The 17,726-nt window shown below is 50.5% G+C and overlaps 1 protein-coding gene across 1 annotated transcript in view; it reads left to right on the top strand.

The window, feature by feature from the left end:
* Positions 1 to 1,265: 1,265 nt before the first annotated feature.
* Positions 1,266 to 17,726, top strand: part of ZNF667 (zinc finger protein 667) — a 46,024-nt gene continuing 29,563 nt past the window's right edge. Inside the window, exon 1 of the mRNA XM_045987584.1 lies at positions 1,266 to 1,391. The gene's annotated coding sequence lies outside the window, so the exon portion shown is untranslated. The remainder of the gene's footprint in view (positions 1,392 to 17,726) is intronic.

Raw genomic sequence — 17,726 nt, forward strand, 5'->3', positions numbered from 1 at the left:
CAACTAGCAAAGTTAAATGTTCAGTTGAAGTTAAAGAGTCGGTTCCTAGTCGTAAGCTAAGTGTGGTCTCGAGCAAGCACTGGAGGACGTTTTGCAGGACACCTGGCTAGGACCCTTCAGTACTGTCAAGGTCACGGCAAACAAGGAAATTCTGAGAAAAGGGCTGCGGATCAGAGGAAGCTGGGGAGACCTGGCAACTCCACGCCGCGTGGCTCCCGGAATAGAAAAGGACCCCGGAGGGCAGAATGGGACCATGGGAATGGGCTGGAGCTCAGTTAATAGCCTTGCTCAGATGCGAGCTTCTGTGCACAAACGTGCTGCGGTCCTGGGAGGTTAACGCAGGGGAAGCTGGGGGACAGGGCCATGTGGGCACCTTCTACCTGAAACCTTTCTCTAAATGTAAAATTATCGCCGAATAAAATTTACAATGAAAATATCCAAATAAATTCTTTATTTATTTGTCAGAGAGAGAGAGTACACACAAGTAGGCAGAGAGGCAGGCAGAGAGAGAGGAAGCAGGCTCCCTGCCAAGCAAGGAGCCCGATGCGTGACTCGATCCCAGGACCCCAGGATCATGACCTGAGCCGAAGGCAGCGGCCTAACCAACTGAGCCACCCAGGCGTCCCGAAAATATCTAATTCTTCAGGCACACTTTGATGAGCTCATAGTTTCCTCGAAGTGGAAAATGGTGTGGATGGACTTCCCAGGTTCGCTTCTGGGCCAAGTGCGGGTCCTAACTCCGCCCTCACTCTCTGGCTCCTCCCACGGGCCCGCCCCATTTCTCCCTCCCCCGGCGCATGCGCCCACCGCCCTCTCTCAGGGCTACGTGACGTCAGCGCCTAAGAGGCGGGCCGCTAGCCCGGGGTGTTACCATGGTGACAGAGAAGCTGCCCGCGACGCCCCCACAACCGACCCCAAGGCCCGCGAACCGGTCGGCCCCGGTGGCAGGACCTGGCAAGCGGGGCCGGGGAAAGGAAGCAGGAACGCCGGCGTCGGAGACCTTTCTCATTCCGCGACGCCTCCCGTTTCTCTGCCCCTCAGAGACTACAACACCCAGAAGTCGCTGGGCCCCTCTTTCTTAGACTGGCGGTCTGACGGTTGCCCTGGAGACAGCCGGACGCCGGACGCCTGGCGAATGAGGCGGGGCTGGAAGGAGGCTGGAAGGAGGCTTCCGATTGGCAGAGACGCCGCACGCCGGCTTTGTCATTCAAAGCCGCACATGCGCACTGAATGGGCCCCGCGCGCCTTCGTCGCTGGTCCAGGGCTGCGCGAGCCGCGGTCCCCCGGGCGCTGTCGCAGGTCGCGCTGGTGGAGGGACGCCGAGTCCGCGCCGGCGAGCTGCTCCCGGCCCCGTTCCCGGAAGTGTGGGCTCCGAAGGTCGGCCTCGGGAGGTGAGTGCGAACCGCGGCTCTAAGCCCGGGTTTCCCGGTCACAGCCCCCACCCCCCCGTGTGACGTTGTGGCTCCCCGCGGCGGGGAGAGGCCGGGTTTGAGGAGGTCGTGGATTCCGAGCCGCGTCCCCTCCTCGGGGCGACCCCCCCTTGTGAACCCCCGCCCCCGCCTAGGGAAGTTTAGGCCGGAACCCGCTCGTCCTCGGTGGGCCTCGGTTTCCCCTTTGTGAAGTGACCTTTGAAGCGCCGCTGCCCCTCAGTAGCTCCGAGACCCCGGGCGGGGTGCACACACTCCCGTGCCTCAGTGTACCCATCTGAACGGGGCTGATGATGGAACTGGAGCGTCTGATGGAACCGTCGGGCGGTGCCCGTGCACAGGGACCGCTCACGTGTGGGTGTCGTGGTCTCTGGGGACCCGGACGAGTCCCTTCCTCGCTCTGGAGTCTCGGTGCCTTGATCTGAGAAGTGGGCCTAGTGGGTTTCGTTATGCTGGTCTCGCGTCTCCGCGCACCGCCAATGGCCGTCCTCCCGGAGGGATGGCGCAGGGTCGGGTAGCAGGACGCGGGAATTCCGAAGATGTGTCCTTGTCGCTTGCGCTGCCGGCTGGCCCCGGCCAGTTCCCGTGCTGGGTGCGCTCGGCCTTTCCTCGCGTGGAGGGGGCTGGGCACGGACTTCCCAGTCTAGCTCCCGGCCTAGGCACTGCCCCTGACCCTGCTTCCATCTTCGCGCCATCTGCAAAACGCAGTCAGATCTGCCGCCCTGTCCTGGCCCCGCTTTACCCTCCCTTTGTAGTATCCAGCGTCTTTTCTTCCTAGTCTCAGATATGCCTTCACTTCCTAGTATTTGTTTGTCTGTTTTTTAAGATTTTATTTATTTATTTGACAGAGAGAGACACAGCGAGAGACAGAACAGAAGCAGGGGAAGTGGGAGAGAGGGAAGCAGGGAGCCCAATATGGGCTTGATCCCAGTACCCTGGGATCATGACCTGAGCCGAAGGCAGACGCTTAGCCACTGAGCAACCCAGGCGTCCCTACTATTTGTCTTAAAATCGTTTAGCAACATTGGACCAACTCATGTTTCCCTCACCCTGTGTCTGAAATCAGGGTCTAACTAAGTCAGTGCCCTCGTGAACCCCGGAGGCATAAAGCGTGGTAATTCTGAATCAGGAAGTTGTTATTTTTTTCAGATCTTTTTCAAGTCTTCTCAGTGAAGGAGTAAATTTATCTGTAGCAGTTCTAATGCTCACCAATCCCCTTATATCAGGTTATATCCCTTTTTCACTGTGTATACTGTTAGGAGTTTCTTATGGCAAGTGATGCAGGGTTTCCATTTGGGCAGAACAATGAAATTTCATCTTTTTTTTCCCAAAAGATTTTGTTTATTTGAGAGAGCATTAGAGGGGAGAAACAGACTCTCCGCAGAGCTGGGAGCCCAATGCAGGACTTGATTCTGGGACTCTGGGATCATGACCTGAGCTGAAGGCAGTTGCTTAACCAACTGAGCCACCCAGGCGCCCTGAAGTTTCATTTTAAAAATACACTTTGTAGAGGGGCACCTGGGTGGCTCAGTGGGTGGAGCATGCCACTGTTGATCTGGGGGTTGTGAGTTTGAGCCCCATGTTGGCTGTAGAGATTATGTGAAAATAAAATCTTTTTTTTTTTAAGATTTTATTTATTTATTTGACACAGAGAGAGCGTGTACAAACAGGGAGAAAAGCAGGCAAAGGGAGAGGGAAAAGCAGGCTCCCCACTGAGCAAGGAGCCTGACGCGGGGCTCTATCCCAGTATCCTGGGATCATGACCTGAACTGAAGGTAGACGCTTCACTGACTGAGCCACCCAGGCGTCCCTTAAAAATGAAATCTTAAAAAACCCCAAAACTTGGGGCACATGGGTGGCTCAGTGGGTTAAAGCCTCTGCCTTCGGCTCAGGTCATGATCCCAGGGTCCTGGGATCTGGGTTCTCTGCTCCACAGGGAGCCAGCTTCCTCCTCTCTCTCTCTCTGCCTACCTCTCTGCCTACTTGAAATCTCTGTCTGTCAAATTAAAAAAAAAAAAAAACACCAAAACTTTGTAGATTCATTGGTTCTCAATCTTGGTTGTACCTCAGAGCCACTTGGGAGCTGTAAAAAAATAATACTGTGCCCAGTCCACCGCTAGAGAGCGTTCAAATTGTCATGGTCAGAACCCAGTGCACGGTGTTGTAGAACTCCTCAGAAGATTCTAATGTGTGGTACAGTTGAGAAACACTGACCAGACCGTCTATAACTGATGTGCTGTGCTCTAACATTCATTAATGTTTTCCTTCCTAAATCCTAAAGAGGCCTTTGGCCCACTTTGGCTTTGGCCTGTGGACTGTTTGGGGCTGAAGGCTATTGAGACCCTGTAGGCCCCAGAGATACTTTTGCCCTTCACTTAACTACCTAGAAGACTCTGAATTGGGGGTCTTTTCCAGAATTAGAGCTATTACCAAAGACGGGTTTTATCTGAGGGCCCCATCTGCACGGCAGGGCAGACATCTATTACCACACGTGTGTTCTTACTGCCCTGCTGCCCTCTGAGGCCCCGGCCCCCAGCTCTGCGTGGCATGGAGACCTGCCTCAGCCTTCCTCTCTGTCTTGGAACCTCTCGTGTATGTGGGGATCCTGCATGTTCCGAATTAAATTTGGTTTTCCCCTGTGCATCTGTCCCGTGTTGGTTTAATTCTTAGGCCATCCAGAAAACCCTCGGAAAGGTAGAGAATTTACCCCGAACAGTTGTCAAGTTACCCCTTGTGCTAAGTGAACAGCCCACGGAAGGCTCTGTTTCTTTGCTTCTTCCAGCTTCTAGAAGCTGTTGTGTCCACCCCCCGCCCCATCCATTTGTTGAATCCCTAAGTGTTAACATTTTGGTGTTCACAGGTGGGGCCTTTGGGAAGTGATTGGGTTTGGATGAGGTCTTTGTGGTGGAGCCCCTGGGATGGATGGCGTCTGTATGAAGTGATGAAGGGACCAGACCTTTCTCTCTCTGAGTCTGTCATTTTTCCTCCCCACAATATATTTTGTAATAAAGGTGTAACCATAAATATAGTGCTTTCCTGACTTGTACCAGCCCCACACTAGTGGGAGCCTCTGAATCTGTAGCCAACTTGTGCAGAAGCGAAGATGGGCCAGGAGCCCCTCATCGGGGGGCTGGTGTGTGACGTGGGCGCCACATCATACCGCATGCAGTGAAGTCCAGCCCCAGAGGATTCGCTGTAATGCTTTTACTGCTTATTTCTCCGCTCGCCCACGAGAGCAGGTCTAGAGCTAGGCTGGTGGTGTTCCAGCAGCAGCGTTCCTGCTGCGGGGCAGGGAAGGTATGGGAGGAGGCTGCTGTCCACCCTACCACCTCCTCACGTAGGCAAGAGGTCATTTGGTAATGGTTGGATCGCTTAAGAAGACCCAGACTGACCACTGATCTAGGCAATGCCCCTACTTTATTAACGCCGACATGAGCTGCCAGTTGGGGTGTTTCTCAGGGTCCAAGCGAAATGCCAATACCTGGCCCTCACTTCCGTCCCCAAGCAGCTGACTCAGAGGGGCAGAAAAGTGTGCCCTTCCCCTCTAGGTTCTTTGGCTGGTCTGATCATTAAATTGGTATAAGACAGATTAACAGGAGGAGACCAAAAGCTTCATAAGGTTTGTACCTCCTGTGCACAAGGGAGAGACCCAGGAAAACGGAGTAAGTGAAGTGGTTGAAGCCATCACCTCTAACACCGGCTTCCCTGGAGACAGAAGGTGGTGGGAGTCAGTCATGGAAGGTGACCTTGAAAAGCCCAGCGAGCAAGAGCAGGTCCTTGTGCAGATTTTCCATTGATTGGAAGTTCCTAGAAATTTTGAATCCTCGCCCTCTTACACAGAGACACCCTCACAAATGGAGATTTCCCTTAGAAACGTAAATGTCACTTACAAAGTGTCACCATGACTCAGTTTTTAGAGCTTGTCTTGTGTTTGCAGTTTCTTAAAAATAACCTGCTTTGGGCGCCTGGGTGGCTCAGTGGGTTAAGCCTCTGCCTTGGGCTCAGGTCATAATCTCGGGTCCTGGGATTGAGCCCCACATCAGGCTCTCTGCTCAGCGTAGAGCCTGCTTCTCCCTCTCCCTCTGCTTGCTGCTCTGCCTACTTGTGATCTCTCTGTCAAGTAAATAGATAAAATAATTTTTAAAAAATAACCTGCTTTAAAAAATCAGCTTAGGGCATCGGGGTGGGTCAGTCAGTTAAGAGTCTGCTTTCTGCTCAGCTCTTGATCTCAGGGTCCGGGGATCGAGCCCCACGTCCGGCTTCCAGCTCATCGGGGAGCCTGCTTCTCCCGCTGCCTCTACCTGCCCCCACTCCCACTTATGCTTTCTCTCACTCTCTCATAAGTAAATAAAAACCTTTTTAAAAATGATGCATATTAGCTGTTTAATAGACTTCGTATCACTAATGATAGTTGCGGTGTACTGACTCTTCATTATGTGGCAAAGTGTGTAAAGCAGACACGCTTTGCTGTTTACTAAACCTTCACTGTAACCCGCGCATGTAGTTTACCCTTGACAGTCCCCAATTCGCCGGTAAGAAAGTCACGCCCAGAGCAGGCTTTCTCGGCTGGGTAGAACCAGCACGTCTGCTGAATGTCAGAGCCTCCCCAATTAGCCGTGATATTTCCCACCTCTGATTAGAATGATATTACAGTGATTTATAAAACCAAATATTTATTTGGTCCTCATGCCATTCCTGGCACAGAGCTCCTAAAACCTGGGAATTCCTGAGAATTGATGAGTGACGAAGGTGCCTTTAACTGATGTATGAGGGGACTTTGGCCAAACACCCAGGGGAGGGTCTGGTTGCCAAGGGAACCAAGCAACCAAGTCTTGGCCAGTGGCAACTTCCAGTCCCATCCCTGACCTCTGGGCTTGGGAGAGGGGCCGGAGGTTGAATCCAACACCAATGGCCAGTGATTTCATCAGTGATGCCTGTATAATGCACCCCCACGAAACCCTGAAAGGGCGGGCTTCTGTGGGCTTCCAGGTTGGTGAGCGAGGGCAGGTGTGGGGCGCACCCCCTTCCTCCATACCTTGCCCTAAGCATCTCTCCCATCTGGCTGCTCTCGAGTTACCTGCTTTATAAGAAACCAGTTTTCTAGTGAGTCGGATGTTTTTCTGAATTCTGTGAGCTGCTCTAGCAAATTAATTGAGCCTGAAGAGGGGGTCCTGGGACCCTCTGAGTGACAGCTGGTTGGTCAGAAGCCCAGGGGACAACCTGAAGGTTGGGGGGGGGCAGTCTTATGGGACCAAGATCTTCACCTGTGGGATGTGATGCACTGTGTGGTAACAGCGTCAGAACTGAGTTGAATTGTAGGACACCCCACTGGTGTCGGGGAATTACTAGCAACACCCCCAGACAACAGGCATTGCAGTTAGCGGCAGAGTCAGAACGTGGAACCCCTTTCTAGATTCCTGGGGCCCCATTCCTCCGAGAAAGGCTCCTGCTTTCTTTTGACTTGAACGAGATCGTGACAGAAGCACCAGGGCCTGCGCCGCACGCTTCCATTTACTTTGGGGTCACGTGGGGGCTCCATCCCAGAGATTGGGCTTCATTTGGCCCCAGCGGGTGCTGCTCCAATTTTTTTTCTTTTAAGATTTTATTTGAGAGAAAGAGAGAGAGAGAGAGATCATGAGCCAGGCGAGGAGCAAAGGGAGAAGCAGACTCCCCGCTGAGCAGGGAGCCCGATGTGAGACTGGGTCCCAGGAGCCTGGGATCATGGCCTGAGCTGAAGGATGCTTCCCCGGACTGGGCCACCGGCACCCAGTGCTGCTCCAGTTTTTAAGGAAACGGTAATTGCACAGCTGGACAGAGGCGTTAGTGAACAGTAGCGATAATTTTGGCAATACAAGGATGTGGAGTCCCCACACTGTGTAACTTAAACTCACACGGTATTACCTATTATGTGTCGATGATATCTCAGTCAGATGGGAAGGGAGAAGGAGCTCCTTCGGTGCTCAGTCCAGGCTGGCAGCCAGGACATCTTAGCCCAAGAAGGACCTCCTCATTCATTCCTGCAACTCAGAGCCCACGCTGGGGCGAGGGTGACAGCTGCACCCCAGCGTCCTTTGGGTTGGGGTGGTGTGGGCAGGCGGTGGGCAGACTGATGAATGCACAGCCATGAGTGTGGCACGTGCTGTGATGAGGAAAAGTATAGGATCTCAAGGCACCACAAGCAAGTCAGTACTTCCTTCCCCCACACCGGGAGAGGGGAAGGCAGGGCCAGGGTTGCTCCAGGAGGACTTCTGGGAAGAAGTGCCATGCGGTGTAAAGGAAGGGACAGATTGGGTGAAAGAGGGTAAAGGTGGTACGTCACTCTGCCCATGTTCTACGCACATCGGCTGCCAAGGAGGCTGAGTGGTGTGGCCGTGACTCAGGGTGCTGTGGACCAGCCCAGTGTCCGGTTCCCTCACTGTCGGGAGCTGCCACAGGGCTGACGGTCAGATGCATCTAGTTATCATGACTCAGCAACTCCGATAATAAGAGCCACAAGGTGCCGTCTGCTGAGCACACCCTGAACAGCAGCAGTTCAGCCAAACCCGGGACACACAGTAGGTCCTTAAACCCCTCTGGTCACCAGGAGAGATGCTTTGCCTGGTCTTACAAATGCAGCCTCTCTCTGAGTCTCAGTTCCCCCTGCTGCCCTGCAGGAACAGCTCCTTTGTGAGGACTAAGGAAGTCACACCTGGTGCTCCCAGCACCCAGTAGGACCGCCTCCAATGGGAGTTGCTTTCTGAAAACTGCCGGGCCTCCGGGGGGAGTACTCGCACGCCCTCTAGTGGTTGAACGGTACACGCCGTAGTGCCACCTGGTGGCCACATCCCGCCATTGTGCGGCCGAGCTCGGAGGGGGGTTGCTTGCGAGTCAGGGTTCTCGAACTCGGTTCCCACCAGGCAGGTAGTGCAGGTGAGGGATGCTGGCAGGCTGGGAGTCATGGGGAGCGATGGGGATAGTTGAAGATAGAATCCATCCCAAATCCCCAGAAGCCTGCCACGCAGGGATGCAGACCTAGAATTCCCCTCAATTGTGGTTTTTCCCCCCCAAGAAATCCCAACTCATGTGGAAAGTGTCCCTGTTTTTAGAGATGGATACTCAGAGAAATCGTTTCGTGAGCATCGTGGTGGCCAAACACATCAGAGGCTGTGTGGCCTGTGGCCCACCATCTCGTGACACCTATTTGTTTGGTCTTGCAGGATTTTCACTAAAATCAGTTGGGCCCTCACCCCGTTTTTGGTGACCGCGGTGGTGAATTTTATGTGTCAACTTGATTGGATCGTGGACAGCTCAGATACTCGGTTAAAGCTGAGCTCTGGGGGAGTCTGAAGATGCTTCCAGAAGACGTTGGCATCTGTATCTGCAGACTGACTAATGTGGAAGGTGCTCTGCTTTCTGCCGGGCAGCACCCAGCTGGCTGCGGGCCCAAATAGCACAAAAAGCCCAAATCAGTGGGCGAAGGGCAGATTCTCTCAGACTGACCCTGACCCTGGAATGTGCAACACAGGCTTTCCTGGGTGTCCAGCATGCCAACGGCAGGCTGTGGGTCTTCTCAGACCCCGTAAACACACGAGCCAACTCGTCATAATAAATCTCTTCGTCTGCACCATACTGGTCCAGTTCTCTGGAGAACCTAAACATTCCAGTGGCTTTTTAAGTGCCTGTTACGTGTCCCATGCTTTACCTGCATTATTGTCATATCATTTTCCCTGCAACTTGAAGGATAGTGATTATTAGCTCAGCCTTAAAGCGCCAATAGTTTATAATCATGACCATTTCTTTAGCCCTAGGCACAAGTTAGATGTTTTGCCAAGTGCAATATATAAATGATTTCATTGAGTTTCTATACCAAGTCATTGAGGCGGACTCTGCTGTTACCCAGACAGGCACAGAGAGGTTCAGTACCCTCCTCAAGGTCACACAGCTTTAGATGTTTATAAAATTGACTCTTGGAGTGCCTGGGAGGCTCAGTTGGTTAAGTGTCCGACTCTTGATTTTGGCTTCAGTCATGATCTCGGGGTTGTGAGTTCGAGCCCACATCAGGCTCTGTGCTCAGTGTGGAGTCTGTTTGAGATTTTCTCCCTCTCTCTCTGCTCCCCGTTCTGCTTGTACACTCTTTCTAAATAAATCTTTAGAGTTTTAAAAAAGATATTTATTAATTTGAGAGAGGGAGAACTCAAAGTGGGGGACTGGGGCAGAAGGAGAAGACGACTGCTGCGCAGGGAGCCTGATGAGGGCCTCGATCCCAGGACCCTGAGATCACAACCCGAGCCTAAGGCAGATGCTTAAGCCACCCAGGCGCCTGTAGAATTGTTTCATTTTTAAATTTTTATTTATTTACTTTAGAGAGTATGCACAAGTGCAAGGAAGGGCAGAGGGGGAGAGAGAGGGACAAGCCAACCCCGTGCTGAGCACTGAGCCAGACACGAGGCTCATCTCAGGATCCAGAAATCAAGAGTTGGAAGCCCTCAGTTGAGCTGAAATCAAGAGTTGGGACACTCCACCAACTGAGCCACCCAGACACCCCAATAAATAAACTCTTTAAAAAATAAAAGAGTTATTTTTTAAGGTTCAATATATACAATGTCCACATGGTTCAAAAGTCAAATTTAGGGACGCCTGGGTAGTTCAGTCGTTAAGCATCTGCCTTCAGCTCAGGTCATAGTCTCAGGGTCCTGGGATCGAGCCCTGCATCGGGCTCCCCATTTGGCGGGGAGCCTGCTTCTCCTTCTGCCCACTGCTCCCTGTTTGTGCTCTGTCAATAAATAAATAAAATATTTTAAAGTGAAATTTTAAAAAGTGAAATTTATATAAAAAGTTAGACAAAGGGAGGTTTCACTCACATCTCATTTCCATGGATTCTCTGGAAGTAACCATTTCCATTTGTTTTTATCATTTCTTTTCTGGCTTCTTCTAAAAAAGGCATGACATGTTGACACTCATTATTGTTGTTATTAATAAACACCCCAGATGCAAACGCATAGAGCAGATGAGGGACAGACAGTATCTGCCCCCTCTTCCGAGCCGTATCTTGTGATGCAGTATTCCAGAAGATGAAACAAGGAGGGTACGGGATTTTGCAATGCCGTATTATATTAGGGCAGAGAATTTGCTGGAAAATGGAGAAACGTGAAGGACCCAAAGAACAAAGCACTGGGTGTTCCAGTCCTTCCCGTTATAAATAATTAGACTTCATTCACCTGTGCAAGTCAGGAATCGTCCAACTTTATTACTATAAAGGGCTTACATGGCAAATAGTTCAGCCTTGCCAGCACCCAGCCTCTGTCACAATTGTCGGACACTGTCACTGTTGTGCAAAAGCCGCCACAGACAACAGAGAAACCGTGTTGTCTGCGGCCACTGTTGCTCGGCGCCTTCCACACCCCAAACACCGTGGCGAGTGAACGGGATCACACTGCTGGACACAAGACATCTGCCTGTGGGACCCCTCCCGGCCACCAGCCTGATGGCACTCTTGCTGAATGTCCTTGCCTTTGAGGCGGCACTGGCATAAAGACTGCCGAACCTTCTGGAAACATCTCTCCATAATTTCAAACTTAGCAAGGATAACTCTCTGGCATCGAGGGAGATTTCTTTTCCGTGGACTTTGTGAAATGGACTCTCCAGAAGTAAGGGAGGAGCCCTGGGTATGAGGACTCATGATGTCTGGGTCTTCAAGTTGTCCCTGCCCCATTTTTCTTCACTCCTGATTCAATCTTAAATTAAGGGTACTATTTTATTTCTTACGGATTTGTATTTTATGTGGATTCTCTTTTTTAAAAAAAAAGTTTTATTTTTTTCTCTCTTTACCCAGTGTGGGGCTTGAACTCACAATCCTGAGATCAAGAGTTGCATGCCCCACAGACTGAGCCAGTCAGGCTCTCCCTCACCTTTTTAAAAAGATTTTATTTCTGTGGATTTTTTTTTTTAATTTATAGTAAAATTGACATTTCTTTGCATCAAGAAAGTTGAAGGGTGGACACTTGGCTGGCTCAGCTGGTTAACTGTCTGCCTTTGGCTCAGGTCGTGAACCTGGGGTCCTGGGATCCAGTCCCGTGTTGGGATCCGTGCTCAGCAGCGAATCTGCTTGTCCCTCTCGCTCTGCTTCCCCCACCCCTGCTCATGTGCGCGCTCTCTCTCAAATAAATAAAATCTTAAAAAAAAAAAAAAAGGAAGAAGAAGAAGCAGGATGAAGGGTACAATGATTTGGGAAGAGTGAGAGAAAACATGGATACCAGGGAGAGCGCGATATAAAACTTGCATGTCTGACGCCAACGGAACAGATCCCCAGGCTTCTCAACACTCTTTTCTCTTTTGTTGAAAGGGTGTCATTTTCAGGCATGGTGTGGTGGGTAAATATCTCATAAGTTAAAATTCAAATCCCACTTCCCCTTTCGAGAATGCTACTTTAATTGGAATGTATCTCGGTTTCTATGGCAACCACCGCACTGCACCACGGTGCCTCTGTCCCATCTTTCAGCATGCTGGACATAATTCAGAATCTCTCTCTCTCTCTCTCTGGCTGGCTAGCCCCATTTATCGGGCACTGAACACAGCTAGATTAAAGAGGAAGAGAGAATATCCTTCCATAGCATTTTTTGAAATATGTCCCGTGAGTAAGTCATTCAGAGGGCCGGACAATTGTTTTTGGTGTTCATTTGGTGTTCATTTGGTGTTCATTTGCCATTTGTATATCTTTCTTTTTAAAAGCTGCGTTTGAATCCAAGTCTGAAGCCTGAAAACATGGGTACAGACCTCTGACAGCCAGGTAGGAACACACGAAAGGACGGAGAGTGAAATCAGGCTTTCTTTTGAGAACACTCCAAGCACCATTGCTCTTTCCCCCTCCTGGCTGGTACAGGGGTTGGGGCTCACGGCTTCTGAAATCCGCAGCCAGGAGTGAAGGCACAATTCGTCTCTACCGCAGATTCTCCAAGATGAGAATTTCTTAGAAAAATCCCAGGAACATCAGCATGCTTCTTCAAGGGTTGCCACTATCGTGACCATTTTTGTAACGGTTGCGATGTGTGAACAATATCTCTTGGGCAAGATACGACTGTCACCCAAGCATCTGAAAGGCTGGTAGCCTGATGATCAGAGGGTGTGAGATCTTAATACGATTTCGGATACTTCAGCCTGTGGTACACAGAACTGCCAGTGATAACAGGAAGGTGAAGGAAGAGATGGATGAAGACGAGGAGGAGGGAAGAATCAAAATGCCGCCACGCTGGAACTTCGCCTGTCCTCACCCCTCACACTTCACGTCATTGCCCCGTCCTTCCACAGCCTCCAGGAAGACTGTCGTTTTCCTCACTTTGTAGTGTAGGACCAGGAGGCTCAAAAGAATTGACTGGTTCCATAAAAATAAGAAGACAGGGGCGCCTGGATGGCTCGGCCGGTTGGGCATTAGGTTCTTGATTTCAGCTCGGGTCATGATCTCAGGGTCATGGGACGGAGCCCGTGGCAGCGGGGAGTCTGTCTGAGGACGCGCTCCCTCTCCCTCCGTTCCTCACCCCGCTTGTGCTCTCTCTCAAATAAATAAATTTTTTGAAAGAAAAGGAAGCCAGTGATGCTTGTAATAGGGAGGTAGTTAAGCATAATAATGGAGGTCACAGGACTACTCACCAGGGGAATTTTGTAAAGTCCCAGATATCCTGCCACTGGAATGGAAAGAGTCGATCTGGTTGCTCCAGCCACCAGAGCCGGAGGGAGGCTGCCGTGATGGCTGTGGTTAGGAATGCGGCCATTGTGACCAAGGCAGATTCGGTCTTCTGAAGGGCCAGGGGCACCATGTCCCTGAAGTCCAGAATAGGGACACCCGGGGAATCACGAGTAAGACACAGCAGACTGGAATGGAAGTTGACAAGGAGTTGTGTGTCATGGGAAATGTCCCTGCGGGCATGGCTAGCCCCCCACAACCTCGTCCCCGTAACCCATGCCCCCCCCCTTCCCGGTTCACATGGCAGAGCTCTGCAAAGTGGTCTTGAGGTGAAGTGCAGGAGGGAGTAACTTTGGATCAGAGTCAGATCGAAGACGCCGCTGATAAGCACATCGCCAGGCGTCTCTGAGGGAGGCCTGGGAGCCCCTCGCTCAGGTGGGCTGGAGGCCGGTGCAGAGCCCAGAAGGCACCGCAGCAGAGTCCCGACGGGCATCTCAGCCCACGGAGTGGGTGAGGCATCCTTTTCGAGGGGGCCTGGTGCCCCCTTCAGCCTGGAGGAAGGCTTTTTTTTTTTTTTTTTTTTTAAGATTTTATTTATTTGACAGAGAGAGAGCACAAGCAGGGGAAGAAGCAGGCTCCCCACTGAGCAGGGAGCCTGACTCAGGACTTGATCCCAGGACCCCAGGATCATGACCTGAGCCGAAGGCAGACACTTTGCCAACCAAGCCACCCAGGCACCCCGGGAATGACAGTATATTTAAAGGAGAAAGCGTATGAGTGGTTGAGAGGATTGGCTAAGTCAGAGTATACTGCAAAACACAGAACTATGAATCCGTTGAAAAGTCATGTGGAAGAAGTTTCTGTCCATATAAGGCAGGGCTGTGAGCCCCCTCAGTGGCGAAATTCAGTTACAGCAGCTCTTCAGGGAGAGCAGTTGTGTCCACTGAGAGAGATTTGGCAGTGCCCCTGGCCTCGGCCCACCGGACACTGTGGAACAGTAGAACCCCTCCCTGAACCGTGTCAAGCCAAACTCTCCGTATAGGCCACCTCGTTGCCCCGTGGGTTAGAGCCACTGGCGGTGAGAAAGGCTGTGATTGGTCTCTCCATTGCATCTGGCTGCTGAGTGCCCCCCAACGCGCCGGGGTCCGCCTAGCTGCCAGGAGCACGTCACGCACATGAAAATGACCAGGGTGAGTAAGAAATCAGTCATCAAGCTATGTGCAACGAGATCCAAAGTGCATATGATTTTGCCACCAGGAAAAGCATCAGTGTTGGGGCACCTGGGCAGCTTAGTCAGTGAGGCGTCTGCCTTCGGCTCAGGTCATGATTCTGGGGTCCTGGGATGGAGTCCCACATCGGGCTCCCTGCTCAGCGGGGGGCCTGCTTCTCCCTCTCCCTCTGCTGCTCCCCCTGCTAGGGTTCTCTCTCATTCTCTTTCTCTGTCTCTCTCAAATAAATAAAACCTTAAAAAGAAAAAAAAAAACAAACCTCAGTACTGCAAATACTGTCTGTGCTTGTTCATTCCCTCCAGAATCCTTTTCATCCCTCTGAATAAAAAGGGCGCTATGGTTGATCTCTCCTTTGCGAGCAAAGGAAATGGGCCATTTCTCTCTCTCAAGTTCCAGAGAGAGGAACTCATGCTTTCCGGATACCCAATTAATCTGCTCGCGTAGTCCAGGAATATTTGAGGATGGCACTGAGAGATGGATCTCCTGGGATAGACGCGCACCCTCCCCCCCGCGCTGGGCCCCACGGACACGGCACAGTTAGAATGAGGGGCATCCCGCTTGTCCTGTCTCCTTTGCCGCCCACCGACTTGCCCTGCTCAGAGCTGGGCAGTTTTTTTGTTTTTGTTTTTTATTTTTTTTTTTTTTAGAGCTGGGCAGTTTTAACCAGGACCTTCCAACAACTGTGGCTCCTTCTTTGAGGGAGACAGTGCTGCCGGGGTGGGAGCTGCTGGGAAGTCGCCCTGAGTGCTCCCGTGGGGCCCCCCTTGAGGGAGAAGCCCAGGTCTGTGCCTGGGGCTTCGCTCTTTGATTTCCGCAGGAAGGGGTCCAGCCGGAGGAACTGAACTGTCAGCGATTAGGGGACCCAAAGCTCTTCAGTGGTTCCAACCACATCCCTTTCTGCTTAGTCATTATACTTAGAGGGAGAAATATCTCAAAGATAATTTATTTATTATCAGATAGAATTGTGGTAAATGGATAAGTGTGACTTCCCGTTATTTAGCCGTAATAATGTGGTCTGGCTTTACACTGGGAAGAGTGAGAACTTCTTATTTTAGGAAAAAAGAGGGGAGGGGAGGGTAAGCTATCAGGGTGAATACTGAAAATAATTGGTGTTCTACACAGATGGCCACTGTCAACAGTCTGGTCTGTTTCCTCCCAGTTGTTTCTCTGAGCAAGTTTATAATGAAGAGCGTTCAGGTAGCCACGGTTTCTCCTGATTCCCTCGGAGCCTAACTAAGGGCTCAAAGTCTACCCAGGGACACCTTTGGGGTAGCCTGTCTCTGCCTTCATTTCTTCAGAATTTTCCTACGCAGGGCCAGGAAGTGAGCAGACCACAGACAACAGAAAATAAACCTCTGGGGCGCCTGGGTGGCTCGGATGGTTGAGCGTCTGCCTTCGGCTCAGGCCATGATTCCAGGGTCCTGGGATGGAGCCGCATGTCAGGCTCCTGGCTCCTGGCTGGGTGGGGATCTGCTTCTCCCTCTCCTCGTGCCTCTTCCCTGCTCATGCGCTCGCTCACTCGCTCGCTCTCTCATGGATGAACAAAATCTTAAAGAAAAAAAAGAAGAGAAAAAGAAAATAAATCTCTTTTCAAACATACATAGAATCCTTTTCCTATGAGCATATATTTGGTCAGGTTACAAGGAATGCATCCATCCTCCAAAAATCGAAATGACAAGTGGCATTTATGCGCACATGCAGGAAGTGAAGAGACTTAAAGGGGAAAATGAAAACATAAATAAAAGATGCTTACAACAAGAAATTATAAAATATTTCCATTAAACAACTCTAGGATAAAAAGGAAAATATAAATAAAAATTGTGAAAATTGCACACTTTCAAAACAATTGAACATAAAAATTATGTATGAGCACATGTATTTATAATTTCAAGTTTTTGTTTAGTTTTATAGTTTTATGCTTTTCATAAAATATTTTATATATTCATACTTACAAATTTTGTAAGTTGTAAGTTTTGGATATAAAACATTTTCTATAGACATGTATACATAGGTTTATAATTTTGTTTTTGTTTACATCTTTAGTTTGTTTTTAAATTATTTTTCCTTTTTCTTTTTTTAATTTTATTAAAATTCTCGGCAGAGCAGAGAACCGGATGCGGGGCTCGATCCCAGGACCCCGGGATCAAGACCTGAGCCAAAGGCAGAGGCTATAACCCACTGAGCCACCCAGGCGCCCCTAGTGAGTTTGTTTTTATCACACAACAAAACATCTCAAAATAGGCAGCTGTTACCCTTGGCTCAAAGGCTCTGTGAGTCAGTGCCCGGGAAAGCTGGCATGAGAGACTATACCGGCCTTCTCTGAGGCTAGAGGGCAGCAAGTCCGCTCAGACAAGAAGCAGATGCTACATGTGACTGGCATATCCCTCTGTAGGACTCTCTTCTATCAGAGAAAGAGACATCCTTTCTTTCCTTTCCTAAATCCTCCAGAATGCTTTCTTCTCTAGTTCTGATGTGAGAAACAAAGGCAGGAGAAAAATTACTGAATTTCCTTATTACTTACAGCCCACTGACAAGTCCTTGAAAAAGGCAGAGTGACCTTCCTCTAGGAACTGAGCTGCCAGGATGTTGACACTTAGCTAAGTGTAAAAGGCAATTCCACTAGACCAACCCCCCCCCCCCGCCCCCCATCCTGTAAGTCTCCTTTAACATATAAAAATTCCGTTGGAGGGCCGCCTGGGTGGCTCAGTCGTGAAGCCAAGCCTGCCTTTGGCTCAGGTCATGATCCTGGAATCCTGGGATTGAGCCCTGCATTCCTGCTCCCTGCTCAGTGCGAAGCCTGCTTCTCCCTCTCCCCTCCCCCCACCCCATTTGTGTTCCTGCTCTCACTGTCTCTCTGTCAAATAAATAAAATCTTAAAAAAAAAATTCTTTTGGAAACTTCCTTTATCTCTACATAGAGATAAAGGAAGTTTCCAAAAGAAACCCCCTCAAATACATGTTGGCATTCATCTCCCAAGTGTATGACCCACCAATATAGATCTGAAGGGTCTCATGACTCAGGTTTTATTAGACGGTAATAAATGGCCTTTTTCTAACAATACCTAGCCCTCTGAACGTTCTGAAAATCTTGCTTCCAAAATTCTGTAGAGACTTACACTATCCCTCACCCCCTCCCAACTTGAAAGTATATAATGAGCCACTCCTCCTGACCCCAGTGCAGTTCTTTTCTTTCTTTCTTTCTTTCTTTTTTTTTTAAGATTTTATTTATTTTTGAGAGAGAGCAGAGAGCATGATTTGGGGCAGGGGCAGGGGGAGAAGCAGGGAGCCCAGTGCAGGACCCAATCCCATGACCCTGGGACCATGACCTGAGCCAAAGGCAGGTGTTTCACCCACTGAGCCAGCCAAGTGCCCCCCTGCCTGGCTCTTTCTGCCCACAGGTCCTGTGCCCAGGCTT

The sequence above is a fragment of the Meles meles genome, chromosome 19, assembly GCF_922984935.1.
Source record: "Meles meles chromosome 19, mMelMel3.1 paternal haplotype, whole genome shotgun sequence".
NCBI lineage: Eukaryota > Metazoa > Chordata > Mammalia > Carnivora > Mustelidae > Meles > Meles meles.